Source organism: Antechinus flavipes, chromosome 6 (genome assembly GCF_016432865.1).
Source record: "Antechinus flavipes isolate AdamAnt ecotype Samford, QLD, Australia chromosome 6, AdamAnt_v2, whole genome shotgun sequence".
Classification (NCBI taxonomy): Eukaryota; Metazoa; Chordata; class Mammalia; order Dasyuromorphia; family Dasyuridae; genus Antechinus; species Antechinus flavipes.
In genome coordinates this window covers 32,756,617-32,780,455 of record NC_067403.1, presented here as the reverse complement: position 1 = coordinate 32,780,455, position 23,839 = coordinate 32,756,617, and the positions used below count along the sequence as shown (strand labels likewise).

Genomic DNA, 23,839 nt, shown 5'->3' with positions numbered 1-23,839 from the left:
ACATTCTAATGCACTTGCCTTACAGTGTTAGTTAGGACCCAAGTCAATGAACTTGGTCCAATACCTTGCACATCAATAAAAAAAGCAACAAGATGACTTTAGAAAGATTAGCTGACTGAGAAGGTTGTATCTAAAAATGGGTTTCAGATGTCCTTAGGAAATAGAAATTATGGGCTCCTGATAAAGGGTAGAGTGTACTTTTGGTAAAAATAACACCCCCCCATCTGAGATATACATTCTCAGGGTTTTTAAATTTTAATCAAAAAGTGTATAGAGGAAAGGTGCAAAGCTAGCCATGTGAATCTGACGGACTTGGTAACACAGAGAGATAGGTACAATGTAGAGTGAAGACTAGTAGAAGAAAAGATCAATAATTCATGAAACAAAAAAATCCAAGAGAGAGTATTAAAATTTTTGGTCCTAAGTGTTTTTATACAAATCATCAAAGAATGGGCAATTAACAGATTCTAATGAAAGTTGTTATCATAAGGTTTGGTGCAATGGGACTTGAGTAGAATGTAGCTCTAGAAGACTATTGTTCAAAAAACAGATTAAGGAGACGGTGAAATAACATTGTATATTTAGAATATATCATCATGAAGGCAGTTAGGTGGCTTAATGCACAGAGTGCTGATGCTACAGTCAAGACTCATTTTCCTGAGTCCTGATGTCAGGTACTTACTAGCTGTGTGACCTTGACTAACCTTGTTTGCCTCAGTTCCTCATCTGTAAAATGAACTGGATAATAAATAAATGGCACTATGTTTGCCACAAAACCCCAAATGGGGTTACAAAGAGTTGGACATGACTGGAAAAAACACAAAACTGTCATGAAACATGGCATAAAAATACCACACAAAACATTTGGATGAGAGTTAAGGAAAAAACAGAAATGATGCTTTTGGAACATGATATGGACCAATTGGATGAAAGAAAGAACTAGGTAAGGAAGTTGGTATACAATCCACAAAATTGGCATGAAGCAGGGTATTTCATCTATTTCATCTGATTCCAACAAATATCCAAAAACCCATTCGAAATCGAGTTTGTGATAGAAGAGAAAGGGAAAGAATTTAATTTGCAATTTTGATTTTTGGAGAATAGATTTCAAAGAGAAAGAATAATAGTATCCAGTAGTCACATGTATTCAGGGTATATGGTTAATAAGGATGGAAAACTTTAAGAATGGAATTCTAAAGCCTTAATTAGAAATTCTGATGAGGAAGAATAAGCGAATGGTGACCAAAAGTCAGCATGGCTTCTCCAAGAAAAGGCATGACAGATCAACCTCATTGTTTTTGGTAGTTAACAGTTCATATCTAGCAGAAAAGCTGAAGAAATAGAATATTTAGATTTTATCAAAATGTTCATCAATGTCTCTTGTGGTCCACAAGTTAGATCTTGTGGTCTAATGAAATGAAAAAAAAAATGTGAGCTTCATCATGGGATAGTTAACTGGATTTCAGTTATTTTGGAGAATTATTAGAACCAGTCTCCAATGAATCAGTATTAACTTGGAGAGATATTTAATGGAGTGCTCTGATGCTCTCTCCTAAGCTATTTGATACACAACATTTTTATCAAAATCCTGGATAACAGATATAGTTGGCTTTTTTTTTCAAATTTGTAGATTATATGAAGTTTGCAGGGAGATCTAGCATTGGATGAGAGATCTCAAAAGATCTCCCTAGCAAGATAATACCAAGATTTTTAGATATAATTTTAGTATATCTTATTTGAACTTTATAATAACTCTGAAATAGATGATATTATTATCCCTTTTTTATAATGAAAAATGAATCTGAGAGAAGTTTGGTAACTACCTATTCACAAGGGCTTCTGCCATTAATAACCTGAAAGAAACAACCTTCGATGAAGTTGCAAATAAAAACCTATGATCCTTTTTAGCCAGCTACCTTAGAATACACATCTCTTCCCAGATCATTCCACAAGCCACAGTACAATATACCATAAACCAGCACTTCTCAAAGTGTGGACACAGACCCTGAGGTCCCTGAGACCCTTTCAGGGAGTATATAAAGTCAACACTCTCATAATGATCCTGAGATTTTATAGTCCTCTGAGTGTCAGCCTCAGGTTTCTTGCCTTTCTAGTAAGTTAATAATGGCTCCTCCTTTAAAAGCCTGAAAGAGATGTTCCCATGGATATATTTCTTGAAATAAAGCTCATCCATGCAGCTTCTTTCTTTCCCTGATTGGAAGTCTTGCTACTTTATTTCCCAAATCTGGGTCTTTAGTATTCTTAAGTTGATGTACAGACAGGATATTAAGCAAAGTCCTTAACCATCTCTTTCTGATAAATTCCCTAAATTGGTAGGAACATGGTGGTATTTTACTTCTTTTCTTCCTTTAAATATTCTTAAGTGTTTAAATTCAAGATATCTTTCAATGACAACATCATTCTATCAGGTACTCAGGTTCACAACCTAGCATCATCTTGGCTCTCATTCTTTTTCTCCATTCCTCCCATCCTTATGTTCCAAAACATGTTGAGTCCTATCCATTTCATCTCAGCATCCCTTCATTCTGTCCTCTCTATTCACACTGCCACCACCCATTTTCAGACCTTTATCATCTCTCATCTGGATTACTAATTTATTCATCTCTTCATTTCCAGTTTCTCCCTTTCCCATTCCAGCTTCCATGCAGTTACCAAATTGATATTCTTAAAGGGCACGTTTGATTACGGCATTCCCCTGCCCATGAAGCTTCAAGGATACCCTCTTGTTTCTAGGATAATATCCAAGATCCTCTCTTTGACATTCACAAATACATACTGAACGTAGTTTGAGAAAGCTATCTTTCTAGACTATTCATACAGACTTAACTTCTCTCTCATGTGCTCTATATTCCAGTCAATTTAATCACTTTGATATTCTCTGTACTTGACCTTCAGTTTTCCAGTTAGCTTTCTTTGTAAAGGTTATTTCAAATTCCTAGAGTATCTACCCTTTTCATCTCTTTAAAAACTAGAATTATCCCAAGATTCAGTTTAAGAGTGCTACTTTTTCTAATTTCCCAGTTATTTTATTTATTCACCTAAATTATTTTGACTTTATTTTCTATCTTGCATTTAACCTGTTCACATGTCTGTTGTATCCTCCATTTAGAACGTAAGCATTGAGAGAACAGGACATCACATTTTTGTCATTGTATCCCTGGCAACCAGAACAGTTGACAGTTGAAAAAAGTTCTTTAATTCAACTTAGATTGAATTGAAGACCAACTTTCAATGCTACTTTCCATGAAGCCTTCCTTGATTACAATTGGTGATGATGTTTTCTCTTGAAGCTCATATAATATTGTATTTTTACTATTCTATTATTGTGCAGCATAATTAGCTTTATTCCCCACCACCACCCAAACAAAAGAACCAAACAAATTGAAACTTCCATGTGGATGAATGCATCTTAGCCAAATTTTATATCTCCCTCAACTTCTAATAGTAGTGCCTTAAGCACATAGGAGTATAAGGAATCTTTATTGAATTCAATTGAAATTGGAAACTCTGAAATGGAGTCAACTTTGATTTTCAGTGTGGGTAATATTCATTAAAAACTGCAAAGGTATTCTTAACTAGGTATTCATTTGCATGGTCCTGAGTGCCTTTGCCTTATTAATTCCTTCCCTTCCCATTCTCTTCCCTCCCTTCCTTATCCCTCCCATTTCCATTCACTTGTCACCTGGATATATCATTACTTCTGTTATTTAACTTGAAACCAGAAAAGTAGTTCTATTTCTCCCAACAAAAAGAATGCAGTTATTTCTTTTGGATGAAGTCACTTAGAAAACAAGGCACGTATTCATCATGACCAGGCTGAATATATCATTAGTATGATGTAGCCAAGAGTATTCAAAGACATAAGTGGCAGAATTATACCTCTTTCCCTAAGAGGGGCATCATAGATTTCATTCAGCCTTTATCTTGACTCCTGGGAGATCATTTGATCTTATTGAAGATGAAGATGATCATTTTCTCTGGTTTTCAGTCTGTTTCCCACATTGGAGTCACAGGACTCTTAGGAGATCTAGAGTCTAGAATTTGCCTTTGGAAACCTATTTCTTTCTCCAGACTGTAAATGTTAAGATGCTATGAAAGGCTTTTCTTTTCATGTCCTCCTTTTACCTCAAGGTAGAACAACCTGGGAAGCAATTCTCTTAGTTCCTAATGATTGACATGGCTTCAACAGGATTGGGATCCAGGAAGAGTCTGTCTTTTCCTTTTATGTTCCGCCACTGATATCGGTAAACTTGTTTTGGCACCATAGTGACAGGCACCATAGAAATTCTTAGAATTAATGAGGCTTTCATTGGGTTTGAATAAGAAATGTATTTTTAATTTCTTTAGCTCCTTAGTGAAATTATCAAGTTATACATAAACTCGTTCTCCCACCAAACAAATTGAAAAATGTTAATTTAATGAATTATTTTGAACCTGAAGTACAATGAAATTGTTATTGCTTCATTTCATCAGGTTTTTTTTAGCTCAAATTTCAGAAAGGAAAAAAAAAAGAAAACAGATGGCTTAAATAGTATCAGTATCTCTATGTTGTTTTTGGTAGTGAGAGAGTTATTTATAATAAGTGCATGGAACTGGTAAAAGATTCATTTCAGATTTCAATATTTTCTATTTTCACATACATTTTTGTAGGAGCAATATTTTTAATATGATCAGCAAAAAAGAAAAGTACTTATTCTATAGGCATGTTTACATTTGTTCTTTGTAATAAAAAGAGAGAAAAAAAAACTTTACCAGCCATTTAATGACATGGCCATACTGAATTCCAGGGGTCCTCAAACTTTTTAAATAGGGGGTCAGTTCACTGTCTCTCAGATGGTTGTAGGAATGGACTATAGTAAAAACAAAAACTTTGTTTTATGGGCCTTTAAATAAAGAAACTTCATAGTTGTGGGTGAGGGGGATAAATGTCCTCAGCTGCCGCATCTGGCCCACAGGCCGTAGTTTGAGGACCCCTGCCTTAAACCTTTAACAGATGAAATTGCTGTACTTTCAAACCTTTGTCAGGAATTTCCCCCTTTGACAAGTATCACCTTTCTCTCCCATGTCTCCTCACCCCAGATGCTATATTTCATGTCAATCATGATCTTTTCCCTCATAATTCCCACCTATTCTCTTAGTTCATTAATATACTTGTGGTCTATTTTCCAAGATCAGCTATTTCAGTTCAATTCAACAAATGCTTATCAAGCATATTTTTTGCACTGGTCATTCTTCTGGGTACTGGGAATACAATAATACTACACAGGTCTTTCTCTCAAAAAACTTACCATTTAAATGAAAAAAAAACTCAGAAATAATTAGGGAAGGTATCTAGGTAAAGATTACAAGTTGCATTCTCTCAAACTATAAAGGGTATAGAATTGGAATCTGAGGTCCTGGATATGCATCCCTACATTGTCATTTACTAACCATGTGACTTTGGTCAAGTCCCTCTATTGATTTGGTTTTAAGTTGCTTCTTTTTATAAAATAAGCAGATTGGACTAGATGAACTTTAGTGACTCTTCCAACTGTAGCTCTATGATTCTATGTAATGTAAGAAAGAGGTTCTTTATTCAGAAATGACAAAATTATAATCTTCATCCCTATCCTAGCCAGAAAAATGATATTAGAAATTTGTGGAGGAGGTATTATTTTCATATGGGTAAGGGGAAAATAAAGGTGAAAAGGAAAATTCTTCCTTGAGAGAAAAGAGAGTCTATCCACAGAAAGAGATGTCAATAGGAGAACTTAATTCCATGCATGGGGAAATTGTATGTGCTGAAGTAAAATCAGCAAGTATAAGTAGATAGAACATAGGACTTATAAATGAGTCTGAATCTTAATTCTGCTACTCATTAACTTTGAGATGTGATGAAAATGATTTTACTTTTTTGTGCCTTAGCTTCCTCAAAGGTGAAATGATGGTGCTGAATTAGATGATCTGGCTCTTCAATTTGATCTGCACTTCTGCAAGTCTAGAAATCAACAAAGAATAAATCAAGTCCTTATTTATAGTGATTACTGATTTCTTACATGTAAATGCTCATGCTGAAAATTTAACAATTGGCACTCTCAAACTAGTTTGAATTGCCTTCAACAGACTTTTACTTCCAATTCTAAATGTGATAATTTTCTGTTATTAAAATGAAAATGGAATGGAGAAGGGTTTAGTTTAGTTGGAACAGAGAATGCATTAAAGGGAATAGGATCAGATAAACCTGCACAAGTAGATTGAATATACATTTTGGAAGGTCTTAAATGCTACTAGGATCAAAAGTAAGTAATGAGAAATCATTTCCAGTTGCTTGGAAAGAGGAGTTAAACTTTTTAAAGTGGTTCCCTGTTACTTGTAAGATAAAATTCCTTAGTATAAAATTTAGGGCCCTCAATCTGGCTTCAACATATATTTTCACACCTTTCTTGCTCCAGCCAAAGTGGAATATTAGTTGTTTCCTGATCTCGTACTGTTCCCTCCTTCCCTTGTGCATTATTATAGGTAACACAAACCCCTTCTGCCCAGGAAGACATTAAAAAAAACCTAGAGATATTTCAGAGGACAGTTAAGACGGTGAAGAATCTCTAGATCATGCTATAGGAGGATTGGTTAAAACAAATGGGGATGAATTGCATGAAAAGAGAAGCTTTAGGGGCAATATAACCATGCAAATATTTAAAGGTTTTTTGTGTGGTAGAACCATTTAACTTATCCTTCTTGACCCAAGAAGGTAGAATTAGTAATAACCTCAGGTCCCTCAAAAAATAACACAGCAAAACAGAGAAACACATGACCAGGAACACACATACTGGAAGCATGTGCAGTGGGGGGAAAATTCATGGCTAGGGCAGCTCACCTTTCTAAAACTTTCGAGCTGTCAATGTCCTTCACTGATGTAATTAATTGGTCTCTGTTGGACATTCCATCACCATTCTTTACTGGGTTTCACATTGCTGATGTTTGATGCTTTCTAATGGACATCATAATGTTCTGCTGAGGGTTGTGCCTTTACTTTTGGCATCAAAGAAGCAAAGTAGGTGGGAGGATGACATTTCAATCCTCAAGAAAGATGGGTAGTTTTTTTATATCAACTGCAAGACTTGTTGAGGTGGCTGAAGGGCAAAAAGGTCATTGAATATGACCATTAATGGCCTTGAGGGAATTCTTTCAGAAGACCAGTACATATGGAGGCCAGATTGTAAAGAGATGAGTCAGTGGTGAGGAGGCGGGGAAAGCAAAAGTAGTCTATTCTTTCTAAGAGTTTGGTGGTAAAGAGGTGGGAGAGAGAAAAGGGCTAAATATAAGTGTTGTTAGGATGAAGGAGACTTAGATATACTAGAACAAATTGATTGATAGAGATTGAAAAAGCATGAGTCATATTGAGAAAGGATAGGCTGACGTGACAGGTAGAAGTTAATCTAGATACTAAAAACAGTTTACAAGGAAATAAAGGAAAGATGGACACTCATGAATATAATTATTTATATATATATGTATATTTATATATATATGTGTGTGTGTATTATACACACACACACACATATATATATATGTATATATATATATATACATATATATATGTATATATATATAAAATACACACACACACACACACTGTTTTGAACTGGTAATTTGTCGTTAAATATTTTGAATTTTCCCTGATGTTCTGCTGGGCAATGATAAAGTTCTTTTCTTTTCTTTTTTGTATTTCTTTTTTCTCTTTCTTTTTTTTCTTCTTTTTTTAAAAAAGAAAATAAAGTTTTAAAAAGAAGTCAATATGGACTGAGGTTCCATTGCTCCACTGTAAATAACAATAATACTTGGCATTTATGTGATTGGTGGATGTTTATAAAGCACTTGATATTAAAAATCTTGTGAACTACATATTGCCTGATATTATTGGTTTTGAACACAGTTGGGTTCAAATCCCACTTTTAACACTTTCTAGTTGTGGGACAGTGGGTAAAAGTTTAGTCTCTGAGTCTCAGTTTTTTGACATATATAATGGGAATAGCAATACCTGTAGTAAGCACCAAAAAGATTTCTGAAGAACTTCAATTGAGATAATGTTTGTAAATCATTTTGCAGATGTTAAAGAATTATTTAAATATCAATAATTGCTATTAGTTCTATTTTATTGATTATGAAGTTAAGGTCCAGAGAAGTAAAGCCCAAGATTATATAAGTTATTAATTTCCAGAGGCAAGGTTTGAACCCAGATAAGTGTCTTTTGACACTCAGTCAAATGTTCTTTTCAGTACACTATACTGGTCTTTTCTAAGTAAAGGGAACTATTCTCTACATTTTGAATATATCATAGATTCTCCAATTTCGTCTTGGAACTTCTTCCCACCCTAATTTCCACTCAGTCCTCAGGTTTGATGTTAACTCTTCCATGAATCATTCTCTGACATCCCCTTTTGTATTTGATCAGCCCTTTGTAACTCCCTCAGGTAACTTTTCACTTGGATGTTTTATATTTTAATTATTTTTGTACATTCTTATCTTTGGCTGATGGCTGCTATATTCACCTTTGTAATTCTCCTGAATTTCTAGCGTTGAATTTTGCCTAGTGCAGTACTCAACTCTATTGCTTAATACATGCTTATTCCTTCCATAGTCTTTGGAAGTGATTGTGATAGATGAACCTTAGAGATATTGCATGGAGAGATGAAAAATGTGAGTGGTAATGTGAAGTGAGAAGAGTAAGAAGTACTTTAAGATTTAATTATTGAAAAAACTCATAAACATACAAAAACAAGGGGCTATTACTAATATCATTTTTTGTTGTATTTGAGAGCGCAAAGAAATTCAGTATGGTATGGTGGAAAATATTCTGGATTTGTAGTTAGGAAGATTTGGTTCTAAATCCAGAGATTCATTTCAAAGAACTTGACATGGACATATTGTTTCCGTTTTTCACATAGAAATACATACCATATGTTTAAAATTGACATCAGCAATTGGATAGCTCAAAAGGAGTTTGGTTGTCTGATTGAGAAGAGCTGAGTATGATCTGACTCTTAAAAAGTAAAACTGCCTAGGAAAAGATACAAATAGTAATTATGGTGGTGCAGAGGAAGAATAGACACAAGCATTAGAAGGGGAGAAGGGCTTGTAGTTCTGAAAACCTACTTATATTGGGAATGGGTTCAGTAGGCAGATAAGGGAGGGATCCATGGATGGGGGGAAGTTAAGTAATAGCAAGGCAAGTTAAGGAGCAGATTTATAGCAGAAGAGTTAGTGGGGATAGGAAAGAAGAGATATACAGAAACACTGAAATAAGGATCAGGGGTAGAATTTACCAAAAAAAATATGACTAATAATCATTAATAGAATCAAGAGAGAAAGGACATTGTATTTGTAAAAAGGAGATTGGAAAGTGAAGAGAGTGGAAATGAAACATATTAATATGTAATCCTAATAGTCTAGACAAGAAGTGGTAAGTGCTTAAACTAGGGTAGTGACTTGGGAGAGGAGAGAGGATTCAGGAGGTGTTGTGGAAGAAGAATTGGAAAGACTTGCAACTGGCGGGATATGAATTAGGGGATGAAGGAGAAAAATAATCAAAATTGAATCAAAGGTTGGGAACCCGGGTGTTTTGATATGATCATCCATTTTCCTTGATGAAATTACTTAGCCCACTTTTTGCAAATAACATCTCTGTTTATATGCTGCCACATTCGAGATACCAGGCCATAATGGAAGTTGAGTATTCTTTTCTTTTGAATGTTTATTGTTTTTGTCACTAATTGAAACACTTTTGTCTTTGTCTTTTCTTTGTGCTCTTATCTCTATTCACAGAAAAGAAAGAATTATGGAAACTCTGTATAAGACAAGCACACTCAAGCAAAAATATAGTCCCACACTGGTAACATCTAAAAATGTATTTCTTATTCTGCATATTAGTCCATTATCTCTGTGGCCTGAGGTGGGCAGCATTCTTCTTTGTGAATGCTCTGGAATAATAGTTAATCACTGAGTTGATCAGTTGATAATCCAATTGATTGTCTTGTAATATTAATCTTATATATAATAAATTCTTCTGGTTCTGTTCACTTAATTCTGATCAGTTCATATGTCCTTTGTCTCTTCAAAACCATATTTTCCCTCATTTCTCATTGTTTTGTTGTTGTTTTTCAGTCCTATCTGATTCAGTGATCACATTTGGGTTTTTCTTAGTAAAACCTGAGGTGGTTTGCCATTGCCTTCCCAGTTCATTTATTCGATCATAAACTATGACAAATGTGGTTAAATGACTTGTTCAGGCTTACACAGCTAGGACTGAGGCTGGACTTGAATTCAGGAAGATGAGTCTTCCTGGATCCAGACTCAGCACTCTATCCACAGCACTACCTCTTCAGAATTATCCTTTCTCTTATGTCACCTAGCTGCCCTTTTATTTCTTATAGTACAATAGTATTCCATTATGTTCATATTTGTTCAACCATTGTTAAAATGATGGGTTTCCCCTTAGTTTCCAGGTTTTTTTTGTTTCTCTCTAAAAAGCTCTATTTTTTGATACATATAAAGTCTTTTCATCTTTTTCTTGTATAATTGTCAGACCTCATGATTATTTGATTGCCTAAATTGGCTATCTACACTACAAGACATTTACCAGAAAATTTCCAGTCTCCTATTTCACTGGGAAAACTAGTTTTATCCCTGAGAGATTTAGTATTATACCATATGTCCTACATTTACTAATATACTTTAGAGTAATTATGACAGTTCTCTCTCAAACTTGTAATTTGTTACTTTAAAACATAATTGCAAGGGGATTTATTGGCCTCAATTATGTCCTCAAAGATTCTGTTAGGCATAGTCTTGGAATGGTAAAGAGCCTTCCTTTTTCCTTCCCTGGTTCTTCAAATTACTAGATTTGCACCTGGACATTTCAAAGGATGATGGGTACTGTTCCAACCAAGATGATGACCACGGTAGTGACCAAATTGATTTTTAACATTTATAAAGTCTATCTTCCACCTCCCATCAATTGGTGAGTTCTTCTTGGAACCTCTATTTTGAGGAGATGACATAGTAAACTGAGTCCATGCTTTCACAACTCTCCTAAATCTGTTCTCTCACTCGTCTTTTGACCCTTTGTTACTTCAGCCCCCTCCTCCCATTTACTCCTTTTTGAATCTCCATATTGAACTAGCCATGCTCACTCCTTTACTCCTTTTTTAGCTCTACTCCAGATTTGCCTCTCACTTTTCAGTTCTTAATTTATTTTTTCTTTAATCAAAATGTAAATTTCTTGCTTATTTAATTGACTACATATATTAAATACATATAAATGCCTGCAGACTTGATAAAAGGGTCATCCCCCAAACTGGCTTCTCAATGGATTTTCTTTTCTGTGTCTTCTTGCCCTTTTTACCTTCCAAGCTTGAGTGAGTTACTTTGAAAGTTATAAATACAAGTAACCTTGGGATCTTCCTGGAAAAATCGCAAATATCCCTTGTCCTCACTCTTCCTGGCCCCAAGATAAGACTCTTGTCCATACAGGAGCTCTAATTTATTGACAAGTTCATACACCTAAATTTTATCTTGAGGCTTAGAATTTAAAAGAGAGACTTAGAAATGTGGAAAGAGAAATCATGGAAAGCCATCCTTGTCACCCCTCTAGGGAACTATGAATGAACAGCATGAAATAAGTACTAAGTCAGGGGTTCTTAATCACATGAACTTTGTGTTTCAAAATAGTTTTCTTTGTAATTTTTTGTATTTTGTTTTATTTATTTAAGACATTTTTTTAAAAAAGGAAGGGTCCAAAGTCTTTACCGGGCTTCCAAAAGAGTCTGATGCAAAAAGATGTCTAATATAGAGGAAAGTAGCAGAATACTGACAATATGGTGAAATAGAGGCAGATGCACTTTCTAGGACCTAGAGTGGGACTGGGGCATCCACATGACTATTCACGAGAAATGGAGCTGTTGATTGATGGGGATCTAAAGGAGAAGGAGAAATAACATAGTGTAGAAGATCAACCTGGACCTCTCCATTGACTATTACAGGAACTCATAGGGCAAGTAATGTATAGGTCCCTGAGAAATGTCCATCAGAGGTAGAAGGGAAATTGTTTTGACTCTTGAGATCCTTGAGGGTATGTCCTTTGTTGAACTAAATAAAATCTTTCATTCCCTCCCTACTGCCTCCAGACTCACACATGTACAATTTGACTATCAAACCTAGCACTTCAATTCACAGGTAATTCATCTTTGTCTATTCCTTACATATTCTAAATAATTTCCCATCTTTGTCTTTTCTTTTCGTTATTGTCATATAAATAAAAACTAAGATAGTGCTCTAAGTGAGCTTTCCATTATTTTAGGAACATATAAATAGGAAACCCATTCTGAGGTCATTTTTTAAAAAAAGAGAAGCTTGGGGAAGGAAGAGGTATAAACTCAAACAGTAGGGAAGAAAGAACAAAATATTCACTTGTGGATGACAGTTTTCACTAGGGGCTTCAGTTTTTCCTCAGGAAATTCATAGTTGCTCATCTTCTGAAAGGACTTGCCTTAGCAGGATGCCAAGAAAAAGGTCATTGAGTCAAGATTTAGAACAGATCACCTGTATCAGATACATCGCTACTGTTGGCTTTTATAAAGTAGGGCAGCTTTCTTCAACAGAGACAGCAATCAGCAGGGGAAAGTATGCTCCATCTGTGTTGATATTGCTGTTACTAATTTTCAGAATTGAACTTTTATTTTCACTGTACTCTATCATACTTTTAAAAAATTAAACATTTATTAATTATTTACAATGTACATGTTAGATTTTGAGGTATTAGTCTCAGAGACAAAAATTAGATAGTCCCTGATCTCAAGGAGCTTAAGTTCTACTGCCAATGGATGAGAGATGTCTTTGCTTTCTCAGATCAAGTATATTTTCCTCTATATGTCTATAGCCCTGAATTTTATCTGTTGCTCAATTTTTTGTTCTGATTTCACTTCTTGAATAGCTGTGGCTTTAACTACCTGCAAGCGATCCTGTTGTCATGAGCTAATGTTTGGGGAGGTTTACTGACAGTGTTCAGTCTTGCATAACTGTTTTTTTTTTTTTTTTTCCTACTCCAGACAAAGCCAAATGAGCCAGTCTTCCCTATGGAGTGAATGAATAGAATATCAATGGATGTGAAGAAGCATTCAGTGTAAAGTTTTAAAAGCTCAGTTATCTGTGTCTATGAATATTTATAATAATTCTCACAAAAAATGGAATACTTTGTCATGACTATACTTTGCTTATAATTTTAGGATCTTGGAGTTTGAGAAAATTTAGGAGTTTCTTGACTCGATTTCTAATCCAATGAAGGAAGAATTCTTTTTTTGGCCTTAATGTTTTTCCCAATTACATATAAAGATAGTTTTCAACATTCATTTTTGTATGATTTTGAGTTCCATATTTTTTCCCCTCCATCTCTTTCCTCACCCCTCCCCAAGACATCTAGCAATTTGATGTGAGTTATACATATAACAATCATGTTAAACATATTTCTACATTAATCATGTTGTGAAAAAAGCAGAATAAAAAGGAAAAACTATGACAAAAAGCAGAACAAAACAAAAGTAAAATGGTCTGCTTCAATCTACATTCAAACTCCATAGTTCTTTCTCTGAATGTGGATGACATTTTCTAATGGGAGTCTTCTGGAATTGTCTTGGGTCACCACATTGCTGAGAAGAGCTAAATCTATTGTATTGATCATCACACAATGTTCCTGTCATTGTGTACAGTGTTCTCCTGGTTTTGCCCATTTCAATCAGTATCAGTTCATGTGAATGTTTCAGGGGAAAGAATTTTTTCTAGTAATGCCAGTTTTCAATCATGTAGCAGCCTCCATCTGAGTGCTGCCCAAGCTTACTGCTTTGTCAATTGGCTCCTCTTACACAGGAGGCTAATCCGAAAGGACCCTAGAAGTCATCCAGTCCAAGCCTATAATTTCTTCCTTAGGTTGAACAGAAGTCTACCTCCTCAAACTTCCACTAGGTCCTTTCCCGCATTTTGAAGCATTTGAAGATGGCTTGCCTAACCTTAAATCTCTTCTTCTAATATTCTAGATTTGCAGAGTATTTGACTTTTGTTCACCATAGCAGGTATGTGCCAGAGTGGTGTCTCCTAATACTAATGCATATAATTCCATTTTATTTTATTCAGAAAGATTAATCAATTAAAATGAACTAAATTTTCCCAGGAGATGTCTTCAGGCTATTGTGTGTGTTCACGCTTGCCAGTGTATCCAAATGTAGAACTGATCTGCATTTGGGTGACCAAAGATGCCTTAGTGCTTTGCCAATTATAGTTTGGCATTGGTAATTTTCCACAAGTTAAATATCAACTGTCTATTTTAAATTAGGGAAGAACGAAACATAGATTGGCGTTCCTGTGGCCACATTGGGACCCTGGAAGAGAAAATGGGATATGAATCTAGACTTGATTCTCAATTCCCTAATCTAATCATGGATTCCATATAAACATTTTTTGCAGTGTGGGAGATAAAAAGTAATGAGGAACAGCAGTGGTCCAAAGATTTATTTATGCATCTGTCCCTTCTCATTGAAAATCTGATGGATCCAAATATTACTTTGCTATAATTTATGAATGTGGGAAAATATATTTTACTATAAAGCTTTATAAACAATTGTGTGGGCAACAGGTGGTCATCTGACACCCAAAAGACCCCTACAAAGCACATAAAGTGTGTAATCAATTTAAATACGCAGTGTGAATTTATTTGTTTAGTAAATTCTAAATGACACAGCATAAATTAAAAAGTCAAACTGGCTATTTAAATACATTCTTATAATAACCACTATCCTCAATTGAGGGTGTTCTCAGTCTTTGCTATTTTCTAGAATTTGAATATAGTAATAAGGTAACAAGGCATAATAGAAGGCGGGCTGAAATCAAGAAAGTTTGGTTTCAAATCTTACCTTTGATCCTTAGAAACTGGCAAGTCACTTTACATCACATGCTTAAAGGCATTGCCTAAAACATTCACAAAATCAGAGATGGGCTATGATCTACCAAGGAAGTCTCCATATTGGGCACGTACGCTATGAACTCAGGAAATTCTCATGTATTCATACAGATGCTTAGTCAGAGTTTAAAACATTACTGTTATTACTATTATTAGCTTGTCTCTCCTGGTAGAATGATTTTCTGTTTAATAATCTATTTGAATTAGTGCAGGAATGACATGTTTATTTGCAGTATAATGACATCTTCCAGCTTCTAAAGGTAGATTGGCTACCCACAGTCTACATAAAGATCACAATTTAGAGACCAACAAAGGAACTAAGGCACAAAACTTTATTGGCAGCAACTGAACTTTACTTTAACAAGTCGGCCTGAGTGTGACTTTGAAGGTCTAACTTCGTAAGAGAGCTGGAGTAGATGAATTCTATGGTTCCTTCCAGTTATAAAATCTATGTTAATGAACTTGTATACTGTCTGCTAAATTAATAACCAAAATATTTAATAAAATTTGAATTTACTTCTTTTCCCTAAAATTCCATTATGATTTCTCTGCTTTGCTCAGTAGTAAACTAAAGAATAGTACTCAAAAGGTTAGACCCTTGAGTGAAGTCCCCAAATTGGCCAGTTAAGTAAGTTTGGTATGGCTGTAGGCCATAAGCCTGACCTCAGTTTCCATCTTGTATGAAGAAATGGGATATGAATCCAGGTCTTGACTCCCAATTCTCTAATCTAATTATAGGCTTCATAGAAACACTTTTTGTACTGTGTGGAAGATAAAAATACCATTCCTTACAAGAGGAGGCAAGAGAATGTGAATGAATGAGAGCAATTCCATCACCACTCTTAGGGGAAAAAAGCACCTGAAAGCACATGTCCTCGTTATGGTGGTTAATAGCACACAATCTTTTTAGATTTTGGACTATATTGTATTTATCTTGGGAAATGATTTTCTTTTTTCACTTTGAAAGCTCAAGCACACTTGTGTTACTTATAATGGAATAAAGTTCCCCAATTTACTGAAAACTTTAGGGAACAACTATTATTCAGTAAAAGAGAGTAGAACTAAAACAGAGACAAATTTACTTCATTCTGAAATTTGGAATTTTATTCAATCCAAACGTGTGTTAAGAGATATTAAGATCTTGCTTGGATCTTTCAACTTCTTTTTTGGTTAGTACCTTAGTTATTATTATAACTGATAACCATTAGCTATGTGGTCAGCACTGTTTATTTTTAGTATGGGCTTATTAAATGCTGATGGCTTCTATATCTTTGAGTGGAAAATGGGTAGTAGAATAACCAATAGTTTCTAGTTGGTAGAAAGTAGATATATATATGGGTGCAGTAGTAGAATATCCCACTTTTTTCCCATCAAATTCTCACAAGCATGGGAATGATCTTTGTCCCGGAAATTAGAGGATAATTTCCTATTGTAAACATAGAGCAGGGACCTCCAGGTGGATAATGGGTTTCTGTTCTGCTTTCAAAGCATCTTCACCCCATCAGAACCACCAGGATTTTGGGGGCATTGTCCTAGGAGAACATAGAAATGAAGGGACAATGTGACTTAGAAATATAATAATTCATTTTCAAAAAGTAGCTAATGATTTTGAAATTTTGCCCTGGAACAATTATTATTTCTTTTTTGCTCTTTGATCACCAAAAGATTAGATATTTCCTTTGATGTTCAGGAAGGTATAGGTATTATCAAAATCTGGACTCATATTTCCACTTTTTGTTTTTTGCCTGCCTGCTCTGAAAGCAGTAGAATCCAAGTTCCCTTTCTCTTTTGTCTGGCTGGCTTCTTCCTTCCCCTTTCAGTGGCCCGTTGCTCAGGTCTAAATGTGCTTTTCTTAATCTACTTTGATGCTGTAAATCCAAGATCTGGTTTTACATCTTTTCTCTTTCTGAATATAGTGAGAAATTTATGTGCTTTTTAGTCAAGGCAGGCCTCACTGCACTTAAGCTAGGTATCCATTATAATACATTGTAATAGTTGTATTTCTAGGATTATTGCTAAAGATTTTATTTTTATGACACCGAAGTAACTACTGATAATTTGTGCTATTGATTCTTATACTGGTCCATATGCTTGCTAGTTTAACTTAATACTTAATGGTTTTGTTATTGAGCTAAAGACTTCCCTATAGTTCATATATGATGCTGATTATTGCCAATTACCCCCTTTCTTTAGGGCAATACTATAGTTATATTGTACAATCACTTTTTCACGGTCCAAAGACTCATAGATTTCTGGCATCTCTGCTGTTCTGGAGGTGCAGCAGATTCAACAAATAGGAGTTGTGGATTTTCCCCTTTTCCCCAAGGATTAAAAAGTGTAAACTTCTATTATTTTTTAACAGAAATTAATGGGTCAGTGTTAAGAAGAATCTCTACTTTTGGTACCCCTGCCCTATTTAACTATTGTCATGCTTATTTTACTAACAATTAGAGGCCAAAGACATTGCCTATTCTTCTTTCTTACAGTATACATTGAAAGTATTTTATGAAAGGCAAAAATAGCAGGGACGTAACAGAAGCAGAAAAAATTAAGAAGTGGTAAGAATGTACAATAGAATTATCCAAGAAAGATATTAACTGCATAACTGATAACTGCAACGATGTGGTTACTGATCTACAAGCAAACATTTTGGAGAATGAAGTCAAGAGAATCTTAAGAAGCATTTGGAGACAAAGAAATTCTATCTGGGCTTTTAAAAGTCTTAAATGTGTTAAATGTGCTGTGTTAAGATGTGCTGGGTGCCTCATCCCAGCAAGTCTGGAAGACTTAACAGTGACCAATGGCTTGGAAATAATCAGTTTACATCCCAATCCTAAACACAGGTGATGCCAAAGAATGTCATTTTACATGTCAATGATACTATGTTAAGATTCTACAAGAGAGCCTTCACCAATATGTGAACTGAGAATTACTAGAACAGAATAGTTGTTTTTTTTTTTTTTTTCTCTTTGAAAACCAAAGACCAAACTACCAAGGTTTCTTGGATTATGGAAAAAGCAAGAGAATTTCAGAAAAAAAGAAAGAAAACAAAACATTTATTTCTGCTTGATTGACTACACTAAAAAGTCTTCAAAGAAATGGAAGTACCAGATCATCTTTTCTCCTGAGATAACTATATATGTTCAAGAAGCAACAGTCAGAGCAGAACATGGAACAACTGATTGGTTTAAGATTGGAACTATTTATTGTTATCTTATTTATTTAACTTAATTAGCAGAATACATTATGTAAAATTCTAGACTGGATGAATCAAAAGCCAGAATTGAAGTTGCTGGGAGAAATCGGCAATATCAGATAGGCAGATAATGCTACTCTGGCAGATAGTGAAGAATAATTACGAAGCCTTTTGATGATGATGAAAAAGGAATGGATAAAATCTGGCTTGAAGTTTAACGTTAATAACAAAGATCATGACAACTGGTCCCATCACTTCCTGGCAAATAAAAGGAGAGAAATGGAAGCAGTGTTAAATTTTAAATTTTTGGACTCAAATTAAAAGATGTTTACTCCTTAAAAAGAAAGAGATGATAAATCTGGACGATATACTAAAAAGTATAAACATTGCCTTACCAACAAAGGTCTTAATAGTCAAAGCTATGGCTTTTCTAGTAACAAAGGATGGCTATGAGAACTGGATATATAGGGAAGTATAAGGGAACTTGAGTGATCCAGAATCGATGCTTTTGAATTGTAATGCTGAAGAAGATTCCCGAAAGTCCCCTGGACAGTGAGGAGATGAGATGAGATGATATGTAGTATCATGGAAGGATGTGATTGGTCATAATGTCATGGAAGTCATGATCATGAACTTGAACAGACTTTGAGGGATAGTGGGGGATAGAAGGGTCTATTATCCTATAGTCCATAGGGCTACAAAGCATTGGACATGACTGAATGACTGGATAACAATGAAATAAATTATTGATTACTCATAAAAGTTGCTTCCCTCACTGATAGTTATGGAGCATAAGCTGGACTCAGAGTTAATGGTCTGGACACACCATTATTCTCACAGCTCTTAAACTCAGGGTGTGAAGACATTTCCCTTAATGATAAGGAGGCGACGGCATGGGTTCAGCTCAGTTGGTACATGTCACATGTAACGAGGATGACTTGCTTGTCTTAATTGTCTACCATTATCAGAGTAACTCTAAAGGTAACCCAAGACTTGCTTTTGAAAAAAAAAGTAGTTAGTATTTTTTTTTTACTGCAGCTTATAGGCATAGATAGTTGAATTTGTGAGAAAAGGGTACCTGGTAATTAGAATGTTCAAGACACTTTCCTCTTCCCCAAGTAGCAATTTTTGTTTCTCTTGGAAAATGAAAAATATACAACACAACTCCTTTTGCTGAAAATATTGTTTCCTTTTTATTATTCTTTGTTTTCACAATTATTAAAATGAGGCTGGGGCTTCCTCCTAAATATCTTAGAAACTATTTCTTAACAATATTTATATACACTGTAATCACCATTTTTCCATGTAGGAGCACATATTTTATGTGACTGTATGCATATGTATGCATTTGATTTTATACACACACACACACATATAGCATTTGTGGTGGTGAAAATAAATTCAAAACTTGTAACTATTTTTCTTCACTATTGTTATTCATTTTCAATTATTAAAGAAGAAACGTTTTATAAATGAAAAAGGTATTCTGTCAAAGACAGGAAAATTGGTGTTAATTTATTGCCATACTAATGTTTTCATGCTTTGAGTTTCTCACTAAATTTAGCATAGTGTTGACTATATTAACCTGACACCATGAATTATGTGAACTATGTTCCACTCTCAATTCTGATATGAAATCATGATTTAAATTTCTCTTTATATGGTATGTAATTAGAAGCTATTGCCCCCAGCCAGACTGATTAAATGGCTGGGTAACAACATTTTGCTATCAGTTATTATGCTTCTGTAGCACAAAGGGGAGGCCATTCAAATTATAGAGTCTCAGATCTCTAATGAAGACTTGTGGACACTGCTCAATCTTAGTGGTGGCCTGTTTTTTCCAACATGTTCTCATATTGATGGGTCTAGGCTCCCAGAGGAGGGTCACATTGCCATGGATATACAATGGACTTGCAACCTCCATATGTGATGCTAATAATTTTAGCTCGTGAGCCTCCTCACATATATTTATTTATACAAACTATCCACTCACAATGATGGCATTTTTAGATCACAGGCATAACCACTTACAAATAATGTTATCATGTAATCATATTAAAGCTATGTCAAAATAATAAAAACACAATTTACTCATAAATTTAGGTCACAATCTCCCACTATAAGGCACTATGATATGTGTGGGAAAGTGGATATACATGGAAATCTGACATGGAAGCACATAATGTAGGAAAATTCCTCTATTCAGGGTAACTTTCAACTTTGAACTGCCTTCTTTGACATCATTGAGCCATTCAAGAACAACTGTATCTTATGATGAAAATTCTCTAACTGTACCCTTTTTAATTCTTACCACTATCCAGCTGGTCAAATCTATTCTTTTTTTTTTTTAACTTTTTTATTTAAAGTTTTGAGTTCCAAATTCTTTCCCTCCTTTCTTCCCTATTTTTCCTCCTTCCCCCTTTCTGTTTCTCTTTCTCTCTGTCTCTGTCTCTCTATCTATGTCTCTCTCTGTTTATCTTTCTCTCTGTCTCTGTCTCTCTATCTATGTCTCTCTCTGTTTCTCTGTCTCTGTCTCTCTTTCTCCATTTCCATAAAAGAAAAAAATGAAAGAGTAAAAAGTAGTATATTTCAATCTGTCTTCAAACTAATAGCTCTTTCTTTGGAAGTGGGATAGTATGCTTCATTGTTAATCTGTTGGGACTGTCTTGGATCATTGCATTGCTGAGAATAACTTTCATTCATAGTTCCATTAAACAATATTACTGTTACTGCGTACAATGATCTTCTAGTTCTTCACTGTGCATCCGTTCATATAAATCTTTCCAGGTTTTTCTGAAATCATTCTGCTTTTCATTTTTTATACCACATTAATATTCTACTTAGCCATTCCCAAATTAATGGGCATGTCTTCAATTTCCATTTCTTAGCTACTGCAAAAAGACCTTCAATAAATATTTGGGAAAATCTATTCTTAGGAAACCAAAACATTGACAAGCCTTTCTATTTATAATCCCTGTTAAATAATTGCTGGGAGGTATTATACTCTTAAATTAGCGGTTCCCTTTAAGTCAGACAACTGCACAGTTCATTGTAGATGATTTCTCTAAATGACTTTCAAGCCCAGCCAGCTTTTAATTCATCAGAATATTGTATCATCCTTGGCTTGTAGCAAATAGATCTTATAGAAAAGCAGCTCAACTTGATCTTTTGAGAAAGAAAGATAGAAAAAGAAAGATTCATTCCCTAGAACATTGCATTGTCAAGTCAGATTACAACATATTTTCTATACAGTAGGGATTCTTAACCTAGAATTCATGAACTTGTTTTTTGATAAATGTATTTCAATAAATTTGCTTCTTATTTCATGCATAGAAAATATTATTCTTTTCTGACTTCATCTTGCATCTCCAACTGTCTATTGAACATCTCATATCCAATGTCTCTTAAGCATTTTGTATTCAACATAACCAGCATTGAACTCGATACCTTTCTCTTCAATTTTTTCTCCTTCCTCCCTTCCTTATTACTTTAGCAAGTGCCCTCCTCCCACCTCCTGTTATCCAGGTTTCCAACCTTGACCTTGTCTCTTAAATACACCTTCTTCTCTCTTCTGATAATTCTACTGTCCTGATGCAGACCTTAATCACTTCATGTCTGGACTATTTCAGTAGCCTTCTGGTTGGCTTCTCTGCCTCACATTCCTCCCTTTTCCAATTCATTTTTTTACTCTGCTGTCAAATTTATCTTCTCAAAGAACAGGTTTGACCACATCACATCCTTATTTAATAGACTGCACTCCTGTTACCTCTAGTATCAAATATAGAACCCTATGATTATGTCCAAACTCATTATAAGCCCCATTCCTCTTTCATTTGTATCTTTAGTGCTTATTGTGGTACCTGAAACGGCATAGGGCATTTGTCCCAGAGTAGGCAAAGGTCCTTAGACTTCTTCAGGTTGCCAGAGGGATCCATGACACAGAAATGACAAAAGAACCTCTGTTATAAAGGAAAACAGATGAATAGCTTTTTTCATTTTCTGTTTTCTCCTCTGAAACCACAGTGGGTGGCAGAGATCATAGATACTTTGCAGGGATTTCACTTCCCTCAAACTCCAGGTAGAACTAAAGGGCAATACTGGCCAATGATGGTCTTCTCCAATGAGCTTCATTTTTTTCTTTAGCCAATCATGAATCAGCTATCTTCCCTGGCTTCTACTTCCTCATAGATCTTTGACAAAGCTTACTTTCCTCATGGTGTGTTTTCCTCTTCTCCTGATCAGCAAACTTCTTTAACATTATTATTATATTTTAACTGGCTCAATCAGTGCCTCCTCATAATCACTTTTCACTTATGAAATGAAGTCACAAAAACTTTTCCCCATGAAATAAGCAGTTCTTATTTACTCACATTTAATCTCCACATTGCTGTTTGATTTTTCATTTTGTTAATTTTACCTTTTTAATTTCAAAACCTTTATATGCAAAGGGCTAAATAATCATAATGCCTTGCAACTCTAACAATTTATTGATTTCTCAAAGTCTTCTTCTTGTCTGGATCTTTGAAAAATTCTTCACACAACTTTTTTTTTTTTTTTTTTTTTTTTTTTTTTTTTTGGTAAAATGTCCTTCTGTGACCACCCAATTGATATGCAAAAGTGATCTCATTCTACATCCTTTACAAAGACTTTAAAGCCATTATGTTTAAACTACAATTCATTTTTTGCACTAACCAGTCATACCTCATCTAAAAATAGTGGGGTTTTTATATGTGGACTTTTTTTATTAAATCAAAGTTCTTCACCTATGTTATTCCAGCATCAAACTGATCATCTATGAAAGATGCCATATCTTACATCTTTTTATTAATTGATTTAATTTTTTTGTTGGGAAAGTAACCTTTCAGCACCAAACTTATATTAAAAGATAGTGTCTTAAAATTGTAGTATTCTATACTTTCATAAAGTGAAAAATATTGGAATAAAGTGATGTTTTGTTGTTGTAAAAAAAACAAGATGAAGCAAAATAAATTCCTAATTTAATGTTGTAAAAATATGCTCAGTGATGGATGATTTGCTAAAAAAAAAAAACTTTTTGAATAAATGAAATAGTTTACATTGTGGGGAACAGTAAAAGTTTTTTTTTTAATAACCATTTGCCTATATATAAACTCTCAACTTTGAGTGGTTATGCCATTTCCCTCTAACATTTGAGAACAAGGGCAGGTAAATAGGAAACTACAGAAATGTAGGTGTCATTTATGAAAATAAACATTAGCCATTATGGTCTAAAAAACTTAGAACATAATGAATATTAGACATTAGAATTGACTGAAAATTAATGTCTTTCAGCTTCTGTATTCCTATTGGAATTTATGTTTATTTGGAAAATTCTATATATGTATTTCCTTTACACAACTACTTGTCTGTTCTTAGAAAAGGGGTAAAAAGTTGTTGACCTCTATAATGAAAGCCAAGTAAATTAGAGTATTCTGTTTGTCTTTCCAGTCTGACTTCAGAAAAGTTACATTTCTCTGGGTCTTGATTTTTCCTTCTTAAAATGAAAGAGGACAAACTAATTTGTTGATAAATTATAATCCCAATTTATCCATAATTTTATGATTCTAATAACTTTCTTTAAAATTCTTTCCAAGGCTGACTTATGGCATGTAGTTAGATTA

General features: G+C 34.5%; 1 protein-coding gene across 1 annotated transcript in view; it reads left to right on the top strand.

The window, feature by feature from the left end:
* Nucleotides 1-23,839, top strand: part of KCTD8 (potassium channel tetramerization domain containing 8) — a 266,694-nt gene that overhangs the window by 67,240 nt on the left and 175,615 nt on the right. The gene's annotated exons all lie outside the window — the stretch shown is intronic.